Source organism: Montipora foliosa, chromosome 14 (assembly GCF_036669935.1).
Source record: "Montipora foliosa isolate CH-2021 chromosome 14, ASM3666993v2, whole genome shotgun sequence".
NCBI lineage: Eukaryota > Metazoa > Cnidaria > Anthozoa > Scleractinia > Acroporidae > Montipora > Montipora foliosa.
The window spans coordinates 6,110,328-6,123,988 of NC_090882.1; positions in this window are offsets into that span (position 1 = coordinate 6,110,328).

A 13,661-nucleotide genomic window follows, 5' to 3' on the forward strand; every position below is an offset into this window, starting at 1 on the left:
GTTTTGTATTTCAAAAACAAAAGAAACATTCCATCTTGAAATCTCTGTGTTTTTCACGAAATCCGTGTACTTGATAATTTCACGCTTGCCTTCTGCACGGACTGTTATCAAAATGCTCAACGCGCACACGTTTTCAAAGCGTTTTTTTCAGGCAATGTCGTTACAAATTTGATTACAAAAAAATTGACGCATAAAGATTCTTTCCAATTATAATTATGCATTTTGCATGAAGAATTATAGAATAATTAGGTCGACGCCCTATTACAATTTGCGTTCAGACGAGTAGATTTGCAAGGGATGCCAAATTAGCAACTGATAGCATTGATTTTCACGGCGAAAGCACAACAGTGACGTTTTTCTCGTGTAGATGTTGCAAACACGAGGTTACGCGTGGCACACTTTGTTGTCACTTCGATTAAGCATTGGAATTTACGCCTACCAGCCAATCAGCGAACTTCGTGAACGAAATAAATTGAAGCCCAATTTGGAGACTCATCGCTTCGCCTTTGGGCAAACAGCTTGTTGCCATTGCCGAGGAAGTTTGTCGAGCTATCGTTGCTGGAAAAAGAAGTGATCTTGACGAATATGACGCTGCGTTCCAGACACAAGGACGACTTCGGAGAAGACAAATTAAAAGATGGATCACAGTAAAGGTGAAGTATGTCCGTGCAAAAACAAGGGCGCGGCGCACAAAGTTGTCACAATTAAGTGGTGCGTTTGTTCTGTTTTGTGGTGCATTTCTCTTGAGAATTGGCTTTCTTTAAGTGAATTCTGCAGTGGAAGGGACGAATTTTTCTAATTTTGGTCCTTCATAGCAATCCTTTGTTTTAAATGTCTGCTAAAAAAAAGCGCTCAAACCTTGGCTCCCAAAGTACTTGTCTGGATTTCCAAAAATTCTACTTTTCAAATTTCTAAACAGGTTTTTGACTCGAATTTCATCGATAACATACGCAGCTAACAAACATGTATATTTTCGTTGCGCTTTGAAAACTAGGAAGCATTTTCTCTTCAATCTACTTGAGCGAGGGAGCGAACGATTTGAATCTTGCGGTCATAGAAGAATTTCTTTCATCTCGTTTCTTAGAGCTCGGACAAGATGCAAATTGTGACTCCGAAGTCAATGTTATTACCTTCTTTGCAGTAAATTTAAAGTGTACAAGCTTGTCACGTTTCCGTTGATACAATTGATATCCTTCACTTATTTCACACATTCGCCATCACCCACAGCCAGACTTGCAAGCAAAGGATCTGGTCCCACCCGCTACGAGTTCGAATAAACCAAATCCTAGGATAACGTTCGGCAACTCCGTAGGTGCAATCCATTAAAAGAATCCCAAGGCTTTGAATGTAACTCTTGTTACACACTCCTTTCAATTACTTTTAAAGCAGAAATGTTTATACTTTTTTGAGGTGTGGCGCGTTTAACATTAAATTAAAATCGATCTTTAAAAAAACGTTAGGAAACGCCTATTTTGCAAATATCTTGGTCCATGTCTCCATAATTATTAGGCAAGGGAATGAAAAGACAAAGGCAAATAAGATATACGGGACACATCATGACAATTATAATATCCAATTAACGCATGCGACTACCCAGTCACCACGTCTCTGATTTACCTACGAACATGTCATCTTGCCCTCCCTTCCCTGGTTTTCTTCCATTTTACTACGTAGCCCCTCCCCCTCGCCCATCAATATTTTCCCTTTCTTCAACCAGTCCCCATATTTTTTTCATAATCACCATGACAAACTTCCAATTTAGTATGGACATATTATCATGAGGTCATGAGATCATATAATTCTCTTGCGATTTCGTCCTTGCAATACAGCCCCTGTCATTACAATCCTATTCTTTTCATGAGGTCATTATCTGATCCCTCTCCCATGGTAAAATTTTGATTGCATCCCCATTAGGCACTAGCAATTCGCTCAAATTTGTTCTATATAAATTTAAATTGGCAAAAATTGTCTTGATATACCTCTATCCGACCACTCTATGACGTTATTTACAAGGCCTTTTTTGAGCCACCTCCCACCCCTGATGTAGAACCAGCCAATAGGTACCAAAGGGCTTTAAGTACCCGGAAATATCTTTCGATTTGATAACGTGTTAACCCGGCATCGCCTCACCTTAGGTCCGAACCAAATACTGTAAAATGGCTCAATTCGATATGTGGTAAGTAATGACTTTTTAAACATTTTTATCCTGAAAAACACAACCAGGACTTATAAAACTCGGCGACAACTTACTTTACGTATCCCATGAAAATATTTTTAAAGATTACGTTACATCTGTACGTAATGCTAATGGCCTCGATATTTCTATACTATTCTTTCGACCAACGGTATTTGTCCATCTTTCAACCAATATTTTATAAATAATGGAGAATGCAGACCACTGTACCTGAGTACTCATTTGTACAAATTTTGCTTCTTAATAATGTTTTCTCTTAAATAACTCGTACAGTTGAATAAAGCAATGATTTCTCCGTTTTAAAAACATCATTCGTGTTTATTTTCATTTTTAAGGCGCTTTCACTCATCTACAAACCAGTTCAGTTATGCTTAACTGAAATGCCAGTAATTGCCATGGAAACCGTAAGTACTCTTTTGCTCTACACTAGCCTTAAAGGGAACCTCCACTCTTAATACACAATACGTTTAACCCGAAGGAAATTGTTGACAAATAAATTTGTTCGAAATTTGTTTTTTTAAAAAATGTTTATATCAGGGAAAATTGAATTTTAAAATCGCTTATTTTCACTTCCAAATTTCGCGGGCGCCGCCATCTTGAATAATTAAATAAATACCCCAACATAATATTCACACTGAAATTTCTTATTTGTACCCTTAGCTGGAGACTTATTACAAGAAATTCCAATTCTACGTCTTTATTGGAGACCACTGACGTACAACTGTAAGTTCTTTTTTAAAACTCTTCATCTGGAAAATATGCTTAAGAGGGCATTACTTTATCAAATCATTTTAACGTAATTAAAAACAGTACAGTTTGATAATGAGCATGATTAGTACTACTGTCAGACCTGTTTTATATTTTCAACTTTTTAGCTGTATTCACTTTAAAACCAGTACAAAGACAGTTAAAACGCCCGTAATTGCTTTGGTAACTGTAACTACCCTTTTGGTCTACAATAGCCTTAATAAATGCCATGTGTAATATTCACACTGAACACCCTTCTTTTTATTAGTTAGCTAGGGGCACATTGCACGAAATTCAAATCCTACACCGTTATTGGAGACTGCCAACATCAAACTGTGAGTACTTCTGTAACACTATTCATCCGAAAAATAAGTTAAATGAATCCTGTTATTTAATTCATTATCAGGTACGTCTTGTTCACAGAAGAAAGTCAATACCCTTCTCCAGTTACCACTGACGTCTACACTGTGAGTACTTCTTTTCATAGCAATTTCTAAAAGCTATTTTCCACTAAAACACTCCGTTTTCATGCTTTTTGCCATTATTGGACTAAAGGAAGCCCTACGAAAATAATACGCTTTCATTCGCAACTATTCGCAAACCATAGCATAGCTTACCTGCACCTTCAAAAACTGCTCGGTTCCTTCGCCTACAGCACACAGGAGCACCAACCGCTCAGAACACCCTAATCAAAGCCCCTTCCTACTGCTCAGGTAAGCTTACACACAACCAATACGAAATTTCACTCGATAATTTCAACATTACATAAATTTGAAAAATCTTTCTCTTTTCTCCTCTATTCCGCATACCATCCACTAATGATGATAAATTTTTAAAAACAAAAAAATTAATAATCGTGAAAGTGAATTAATTAATAAACCATAAAGTTAGTTTAAGATTTAAAATGACTATATCAAATCCTTCTATCTTCACTGGCTTTTTCTCTCTTCTGTCTATTCCATTTAGATTTCTTTTCACATTATATTATCTCTCCCCAAACCACAGTCATTTAAACGCATTCTGTTCTTGGTCAATTCCTAAAACCAATGACAACAAAAGACTCAAATTCGAATTCGAAGCACACTTCCCTGGGTACAGGTAGGAATTACCTCAACCAACCCGGTTCTAGTTCATGTAGTGTTCCACCCTAGATCATCAGAGACTTAGGACATCAGGCTCAAAATGTCAAATCACAGGTAGACCTTTTTGCTATAGTTATATAATTATTATTATTATTATTATTATTATTATTATTATTATTATTATTTCCAGCTTCAAAGAAAATTGCACGAAGCCTTGCATTCGCAGCAACAAAACTGAGAGTTTGCAGTTAAAGAACTCTAAACGGTAAGTATATCATTAATAGCTTTTACCTTCTTAAATTACTCGGAGAGGTTGGACAAAAGTACTTATCGTGTTTTTATAACGTCAGCCCTGTCTATTTGTATTCACCCGAGAACTAGTCTACATACATCAAACGCTAGTAATTGCCATACAAACTGTAAGTAATTTCTTTGTTTTCACTAGCCTTAATTAATGCCCTCTGATATTCACTCTTATAATTTTTGCAGTAAAATCTTACTTCGTTATTAGGCACTACAAACATTGAAGTGGGCACTCTTCATCCGGAGAATATTTTAAATGTGTTTCGCTATTCGCTCCCTTTTCAGACAAGTCTTGTCCGCCCGCAGCAAGCAGTGAATGTGGTTTTTCGCTTGTCACACCCACAAGTAACGTCTGTGCAGTGAGTTTCTCTATTAATAGCTACCTCAGAACAGTCATTTTGAATTTCGGCCACACCTTTTTTTTATATTATCACAATTGTTACAATTAAACAATCTCTCTAATCTCGTTACTTTTGCAACTAATCAAGCGTTCCTACGCTTTGAATATGTACTTATTTCCTTAGCCTACAACTGCATATTACCAGCCCTTGCATCCAAACACCACGACCAGAGCCTCTAGAAACTGCTCAAGGAACCTTTAGAGACAACTCGACAAGGAATCATCGATAAAACCTATCACAATGTAATGATTATTTCTAGCCAACAGCACAATAGACCATCGATTTCACACAATAATTTCACTTTATTTGCAAAACTTATTCCCCAAATCCTTTTCATCTCTTTTTCTTCTTTGTTGTTGTCTTATCTTTTCCGTACATCCACTCATGATAAATTTTTAAAACAACATTAAATATAAGAAAATATATTAAAATAAATGATTAGCTATTAAACCAATAAAAATACGACTTTAACACCAACATCATCATCATCATCATCTTCCCATTCTGTGTCAGTCAAATCCTTCTATCTTCAATTCACTGGCTTTGTCTCTTGTTTTGATTGGTATTATTTTCACAGTCTTATCCCCAACCAGTCATTTAAATACATACCGTTCTTGGCCAATTCATTAAACCACTGACGACCAAGACTCGAATCCGGATTCAAAGCGCAACTCCGTAAATACAGGTAGAAATCACCTAAGCCAACCCGGTTCTGACTCGTGTAGTAGTCCACACTAGTTCATCTGAGACTTGCGACATACGGCTCAAAATGCCAAATCACTAGAAGACCTTTTTGTCATACCTATATTATTATAATTTACAGCTTCCAAGAAATTTGCACGAAGCCTTGCAACAAAACTGAGAGGTTGCGGTTCAAGATCTCCAAAGCGTAAGTACACCATTAATAACTTTTACGTTCTTACGTTACTAGTAGAGTTGGACAATGGTACTTGATCATGTCTTTATAATATCAGCCCAGTCCATTTTCATCTCAGTTTAAGCTGTATTTACTCGAAAACCAGTCTACAGACATCAACGCCAGTAATTGTCATATAGAAACCGTAAGTACATTTTGTTTTCACTAGCCTTAAATATTGCCCTAAATTATATTTACATTGAACTCGCTTCTTCTTACTAATGATCATCTTTTAGAAGTAAAATCTCACATCGTCATTGATTGGGGAGTACCAACATCGAACTGTAAGTACTTATTTGGACACTCTTCATAAAGGACTTCCTTATTCGCTCCATTTTTAGATATGTCTTGTTCGCAGCAGGCAGTGATTGTTGCAACCACAAGTAACATCCGTGTAGTAAGTATCTCTTTCAATAGCCTCTTCAGTACAGTGATTTTGAATTTCGGCCACGTCTGTTATATTATGACCATTCTTGCAATTAAACAGTCCCTCAAATCTTGCGCTATTTTGCAACAATCAAGCATTCCTACGCTTTAAAAATTTCAAGCCAGCAGACAATCGATTTCCCAAAATTATCTTCTCTTCCTCTTTTCCGCACAACACCCACTCATGATAAATAAAAACAACAAATATAAAAAAATAAATGATAACTCGTTAAATCAATTAAAAGACGAATTTAAACACAATCCTCATCACCATCTTCCTCGTTTATTTCAATCGCCTGCCTTATTACATTCTCAATTTCTCAACCACTGACACCGACAATAAAATTAGGAATGAAAGCTGAACTCTCTATGTACAAATAGAAATAACGCCTACACCTACCCATTTCCAGCTAATCATTAGAGAGATTTCGTAAATTACTGCATTTGTCAATTTTCTTTTTTCTAAATCAAGCAATTTTATTGATTTGTTATTTTTACTTATAACTAAGAAACTCTCCATCCTTTATAGAACCACAGAAACCCTTTATAATATTTCCCTCATTTCCCATCCAAACCCCTCGTCTTAGCATGAATTCTAAGACCATAATTTGATAACCTCCAACCCCCACTTCCTACCTCTACCTATCCTACCCCACCCTCTCAACTTTGACTATGTCACCACACTTTAGTGGAGACTCAATTCCTTTCCAATTGATTCATGAGGACATTTCACCTAAAATTCCCATATCGACTCCCCCTCCCCCTCCCCTATCAAAATTATTTATCACCCAAACTCTTTCGCTTTTTTATATGTCCCCAATTCAAAATCCTCCAGACGTAACATGCTACTCCATCATACATTACCTTGAAACACATTTAGGCTTCGACCTCATTTCATCATATAGTTAGAATTATTTTTCTTTACATAAAATCAAGAAGTTACCTTTCCCTTGTAAACAACACTGAATTTACATACAGACCATCTCTTTCCTCCCCTTCCCCCCCCCCCCCGCCCCCACAATTTCAACCCAATCTACAAGACATGCGCATTTTTGTCCACTTAATTTCTGCATTAAATTTACCAACACTTTAATAAATCGACAATGTACAATCTCTACACCCACCGGCACGAGCACGTAACATAACTCGGCAAATTCTTACCGTGTAATAGTCGATTCGGGTTGTATAATTAACAAATTCACGATATCGCCTAAATTTTAAAACAAACCCTTTTTTTCATGACTGCAGACTAAATCTTCAGATTTTTTATTCGATTGTCACTCGAGAATGCTCTGAAAAAATTCGAGTGTTCCTTTACAGCGGAAAAAGCGATCTCCGAGACTGTTATCTATAATCTTCGACCTACTTAATAAAAACGATCAACTCTATTCTCTATCTGTAACTACGCGTTTAAATAACCCTCTTACCTAGTAAACCGTTCATTTTACATGTTTATTTTCAGCTCTATCAACTACATGGCCTCATCGCTTCCTCGCAATCGCATCAATTCAAGAATCAGGAATTTGGAAGATCAGTGGATGACCTTTTCGACCATATGCACTTCTTTATGATTTTATCAAGTAAATCCCATCCTTATTCTCCAAATTTTCTGTGATGCCTTTGGTGATACAATCTCTTGTATTAAACTCTAATCAAGTAGGTCTCATTAACGGAAAACTACCACCATGAACCTTCCATTGCCTTCTTCATATGATATGACCCATATTTATTTGCACTTTACACTCTTACACCCAGGACTCTACAGATGAAGCAGATCACGACCGATGCAGGATAACACCGGAAGTTTCAAGACCAAGTAATGATTACTTCAAGCAGTAAGTTATAGCTTCCTAACTAAAATGATTTAAAATTCTTCGAGATTTTGGTGATGCCTTGAATATCATTATTTTAACCTAATTTATCCCAGTTTAAAGTAGGCGTTATTGGCAATATATACACGAAGGATTAAAGACAACCGTAAGTGCTTTTTTTTAAAATATCTCCTTTCTCACTTTTCAACTCGTTCCTTTAATGAAATTTATCTTTTTATTTTATTTTTCCTGTCAGCAGCCCATGTTCGTTTGCAACTAAGCAGCCACAAAGTAATCGTAAATGGACACATCATTTAAAAGCTCTTAACGTAAGCACAATCTTTTCATTTTTTCCATTAAATTAAGTATCCATTTCGCCAGGCAAATGCAGTAAACACATTTGATCTCTATCACCATTATACCCATTTTGTTTATTTATTATTTTTTTTAGCGGATCATTTGTGGCGGAAACAATTCTATTTACAGCTGGTAGTCATCTAGAAGTCGAACATCGTTATTTCAAATCGTAAGTCCAACTGCCAGTTTCTCATCGCATAAACATTTTCTTTGCTTTAAGTCTACTAATTATTTGCTGGTTAGATTTCCCATGATAGAGTACTTCAACTTTGTTCAGCTGGGCCTTGCATAAAAGTGGGACCTAACTACTGTAATCCCAATTGGGATTTAATCAATGTAAGTGCCATTTTAGTGCATTTTATTAGAACTTTTGTAATAGTTCTATAGTATCGAAAAGTACTGATATTACCCCTCCAAATTTAATGCTTACATTTTTCAGCTGTAAAGAAGCAAGCAGATAACAACAAAATGGCAACGGACCAGTTGATAGTAACATTTTTACTGTAAGTACATGGCACTATTAATGTTTTGGTCCTTTTCTTTCAGTTAACTGCATTTTCCGACATCATGTTTGCCCTTTTACGTTCATAGACGACACCCGTGGACAACAGCAGCTACTACTAACGCTAAAAAAAGTCTTCTTCACTAACACCCATATTTTCGTTTACATGACATCATAGAAATCTAAACGGCGGCCCCGATCCAAACTTCTCACCCCCCCCCCCCCCCTATTTCTTTGATGCCGATGTAAAAGTAAACAATATAAACCTATTCATATTTAAATGTCAAAAACGTACATGGTGTATTCCTGTTAAAATGAAACGAAAGCTGAAGAATACATTAGCAGCCGGGACAACAAAACTAGAGAACAATTTATAGCAACTTAAAACGCATTCAACGTTAATTAAAACAGTTGTGAAATTTAAACACTTTCCACAGATCTCCTTAATTACAATGCAACCCACCATTCCTGTATCCCTCCCTGCTCAGTCTCCTAACTGTTCCTACTCCACCCAAGCCAATCCTCTCGCTCTAGCCTAAAAAAACTATCGGGCGCACAAAGCAAAGAAGATTTCATCCAAATAAAATGGGATCAATACCGCCAATAACGTGCGCACTTAATTTAAACAATATTTCAGCCTAAAACCCGGTTTTTCGTCACCATGCAAGAGGAGTTATGAACAAACAGACAAAAACAACGCTATGACAAAGTATTGCGAGCAATCGCTTCTCATCGAAGTACTTTTCACAAATCTGAGGGTTATTTGTGCAAAAAGCCTATATATAGCCAATTTTCATCATCCTTTTTTTCGAAAACCCCCATGGTATCATAGTCATCATATATAAAAAGATGTAATTTTAATGAGGCCCTCTCCTCGTCAGTTGACCATTCACCCAACCCCGGTACACTACCCTTTTTTACGTACATGACGTCATTTGAAAACTACCATGGCATCATAAGGACATGTAATTTAAGTGGGGCACTCTTTCTACTCCCCTGCTCCTCAGTTGACCATTCACCCTCCCCTCCCCTCCCCCTCCAATCCCGGTATCACAGTACCCTCTTTACAAACATGAGGTAATTACGCAATTTTCATTTCCTTAAAATCTTTTTATCACTTTCCATTCTCCCCTACACTCCTTTCCACCATGATTAAGCATCATAAGGACATGTAATTTTTAAAGACGCCCTCTCCTAACCCTTTCCTCCTTAGTTAAAGTACCTGTAAACCCGAAAAATTTTTTTTGCTTCGAGAAATCTTTGTATCGCTCTGAGCAAAATGGCGCAAAAAATTGTTTTTGGTTAAAACCGGAATTTTTTACGAATTTTCAAAGTGGCGGAGACGCGAGATTCGAAAACCCATTACCGAGCTGGTGAGCTTGCCGAAAGGGAATGGGACGAGTACAATTCGTGACGTAAAACCCGGACTGTGAGTTTCGCAAGTTGTGACTTCCATCAGAGGTGAAGCCATGCCTGAGAAATGTGGTGTTTTCGGTTGTAGCAATGTTCGAAGCAAAGAGAAAGGGATACTGCTTAATCCCATTTTTTTTACGGTAAAATGAAAGCGAAAAGCAAAAGCGAAGGAAGAAGTACAACTCTAGCCACTCTTCGTCCGCTAGGGGATCGTCAGCATATGCCTCGTGCGTGTCTTCCTCATCGCTGGCCGCAAAGCTCTAGTTTGGCGAACCTTCAGCTTCCAGCTCGTAATCTTCCATTTCTGAAACTTCCGTATCTGAACCGGAGGACAGAATGAAGTCGTTCGAAGCCATTTCTTGATTAACACGTACGCTGGTTACAAACGTCAGCCGAACAGAAATTGTTTTCACCGGCACGCAGGGAAAACTACAAAACTACGCGTCTCCTCTGTTGATTTGCCTGATGCTGATGTCCGGGAATTACGTCACTAGGCCCAGTCTCCCTTTTACCCGGTCGCGGGCAGAGAAAACCGCACTTTAAAAATTCGTAAAAAATTCCGGTTTTAACAAAAAACAAATTTTTTGCGCCATTTTGCTCAGAGCGATACAAAGATTTCTCGAAGCAAAAAAAAAATTCGGGTTTATAGGCACTTAAAGCATTCAGCCTCAACCCTCCCCCCTCCAACCCGGTAGCACAGTACCTTTTTTACGTACATGAGATCAGAGCGAAATTTTCATTTCCTCAGATCTTTTGATCACTTGCCCTTCCACTCTCTCCTACACACTTTTCCGTCGTGATGATAAGTTATGGTGCTCTAAGAATGGGCCAGAGGACCAAAGTCTAAAAGTAACTCTTAAACACAGCCAATAAACAAATAACGATTTTAAGCGATTAAAACGATAACAAGGACCATTTTAACTCCTTACCAATTCAGTTTATGAAACTTGCAGATGATGAAATCAAGAATATCTTGGAAACTGTTAGAGTGCATTTTCTTACACTATTAACTAAAACATACAGAACCCGTAGAGTAAAAAGCCCAAAGAGTTTCTCATTTGGACAAAATCGCACTAAGAAAAAGGATAAAATTGAAATTACCTATAAAGGTTGAGGATTAAGAAGAATAATAAGTATAATTGGATAAAAACGAAACAAATAGAAGATCAATGGACAGAGCAAAGATTAGTTTAATGCTCAAAAGGTATCCTTTTTATAGTTATTGTTTTAAAGATATTCCCTACCCTCCTAGATCAATACTAAACAAGACTCTCTTGACAATAATACCATCTTTTATTTTCAGGTAACAACTCCTTAGCCTCATTAGAAGAGAGACAGTATTGATCACTACATAACTTAAAGAGCAGTAAGTATTTTCGTCACCAAAGCATATGACACAATAGCCCATTTCCGAGTTGCTGTATGCCTCAGTTTCAAAGCGAGTCCTGGTGCGGAACCATTCAAATGGAAATGAATTGCGTATTCTTGCGCAAATCAAACTAATTTCCCTTACAATAGTTGAGCACTAAGATTCACTTCGAAACCCAGACAAACAGCAACTCGGAAATTGCCCATTACTTCTAAAACTTTGTTTTTGTCTTTATCCTTATTCAAGAAGGTCTTTTTAAGGATAAAATAGTCGGAAGAAAATCAATATTGGTAGGCATCAGGCCCGTAAGAAATCTGTTCTTAGCTTACTCTGGCCCTCTTCATCGCACACACAAAAAACGAACTTCTGATCTTTATATCTACCTATGCTCGTAAAGCACAACCCTAATCGAAACAAGCGTTCTTGGCAGCACATTCCAAAGAAGATAACTCTCAAACTAAACGTGAATTTCAAGTTACCTTATTAATTTTTCTAACTTTATTGGATAATTGAGAAGCGGGCATTTTTTCGAGAAGCCCAAATGACAATTCTCAAACTGTAAATACAACTGCATCTTTTGTTTCTCGTTAGGTAAGTTGCAGTTCACAAATTACGATCCGTTCATACCAAGCGGATGTAGTCCAAGTTGTCAGCAACTGTCAAAAGGTAAATGTATTTTTTACATTTCTTATATAAAGTATTTCAATATACTCGCTCTTATTACTCTGCCTATTTCAAACTTATAATAGAATATTTCAATCAGAATACAACCAGTGGTGAATCCAGACTCGCGAGGCCATCCGCTAAGATTCAAACTGTAAGTACAACTTCCTATCGATCGTCCTATGTCCCTAAATTATGTGCGCCTTTACTTTTTTCGTTAATTACGACACCTGTTGACGACAACTGTACACATGGGTGGCAAATTGAACATGTTTCTTCCAAATGATCTCAAAACATTAATATTTCCAAGAAGGTCTTTAAGATTTCAAACGCCTTGAGGCAGATAAAGCAGAATTCCGCCCCCTCCCCCTTTCCCCAGCCATTTCGGCACAGTAGTGTGACTGTCCCCTCCCCCTGTATTCCTCCCAACTCAAGCCCAAAGGAAAATTTCACCATCACTATGGCATACGTTACCCTTTCGTTTAGTCGATAAGTTCATCTTTCATGAATACAATGCACTTTTTTGCGGACCGTGCGTGGTAATCTGGAAGTCATCATATTTTCATGAGGACATGTACTCTAACAGTACCCCTCCCACTCCCTGACCACTCCCTCGTTGTACAGCAGCTTTTATCTTTAGCATGAAAGACAATTATATTTCCATTTTCTCGAAATCCCTTGATTACCCTTTCCTTTGTAAGACTAGTTTCATGGTTATGCAATTCTTGATATTCTAGAGCTAAATCGTAAAAATAAGAAATATCGTATTACACGTTAACTCAGCCAATTTATGAATGACAAGCAAGCTAAATATTTTTTAAATGGCTGTTTTTGTTTAAATACAGTTTGATTAATCTAACGTTTTAATAAGTTGCAACAATTCAATTCTTATGTTTAACTTAAAGAAATTTTTATGTTAACGCTTCCCTCTCTAAAACCTTAAAACCAAGTTTTTAAATATATAAATGCTCTTGTCACTAAAACGTCTTGTCTTTACCACTTGTCCAAAAATATCTCAAACATCATTTTTCATTGAGGTAAACGCTTCTTTCCAACACCAAAGCTAGCCAGAGTGGACCAAGGCCGAAAGACCCGACCAGACAACTTGACTTCTATCACGATGTCTAACATACACGATCTCCTTGCGAAAATTCGTTGCAATCACAATGAAAGTGGAAGTAATGTTTCTTTAAATTTTTATTCAGGTGTGGATGGCAAGTTAGTCAAATTGCTATATGACCCAGCTTCCCAGAGGGTTGAGTGAAGGATAAGCTACATTGGCAGGACAACATGGAGGAAACTTGGTAAAAACTTGCTTTGATTCATGATCACATCTAATAGTTACCATTCATTTTTCCCAACACCAAACATTCATTTCCATCATTATCCATAATTAATCTTTCACCTGCACCATAAATCCAAACCATTCTTATTATTCATTCATCATTCACATGATTTAACGCCATCCTTTAAAACT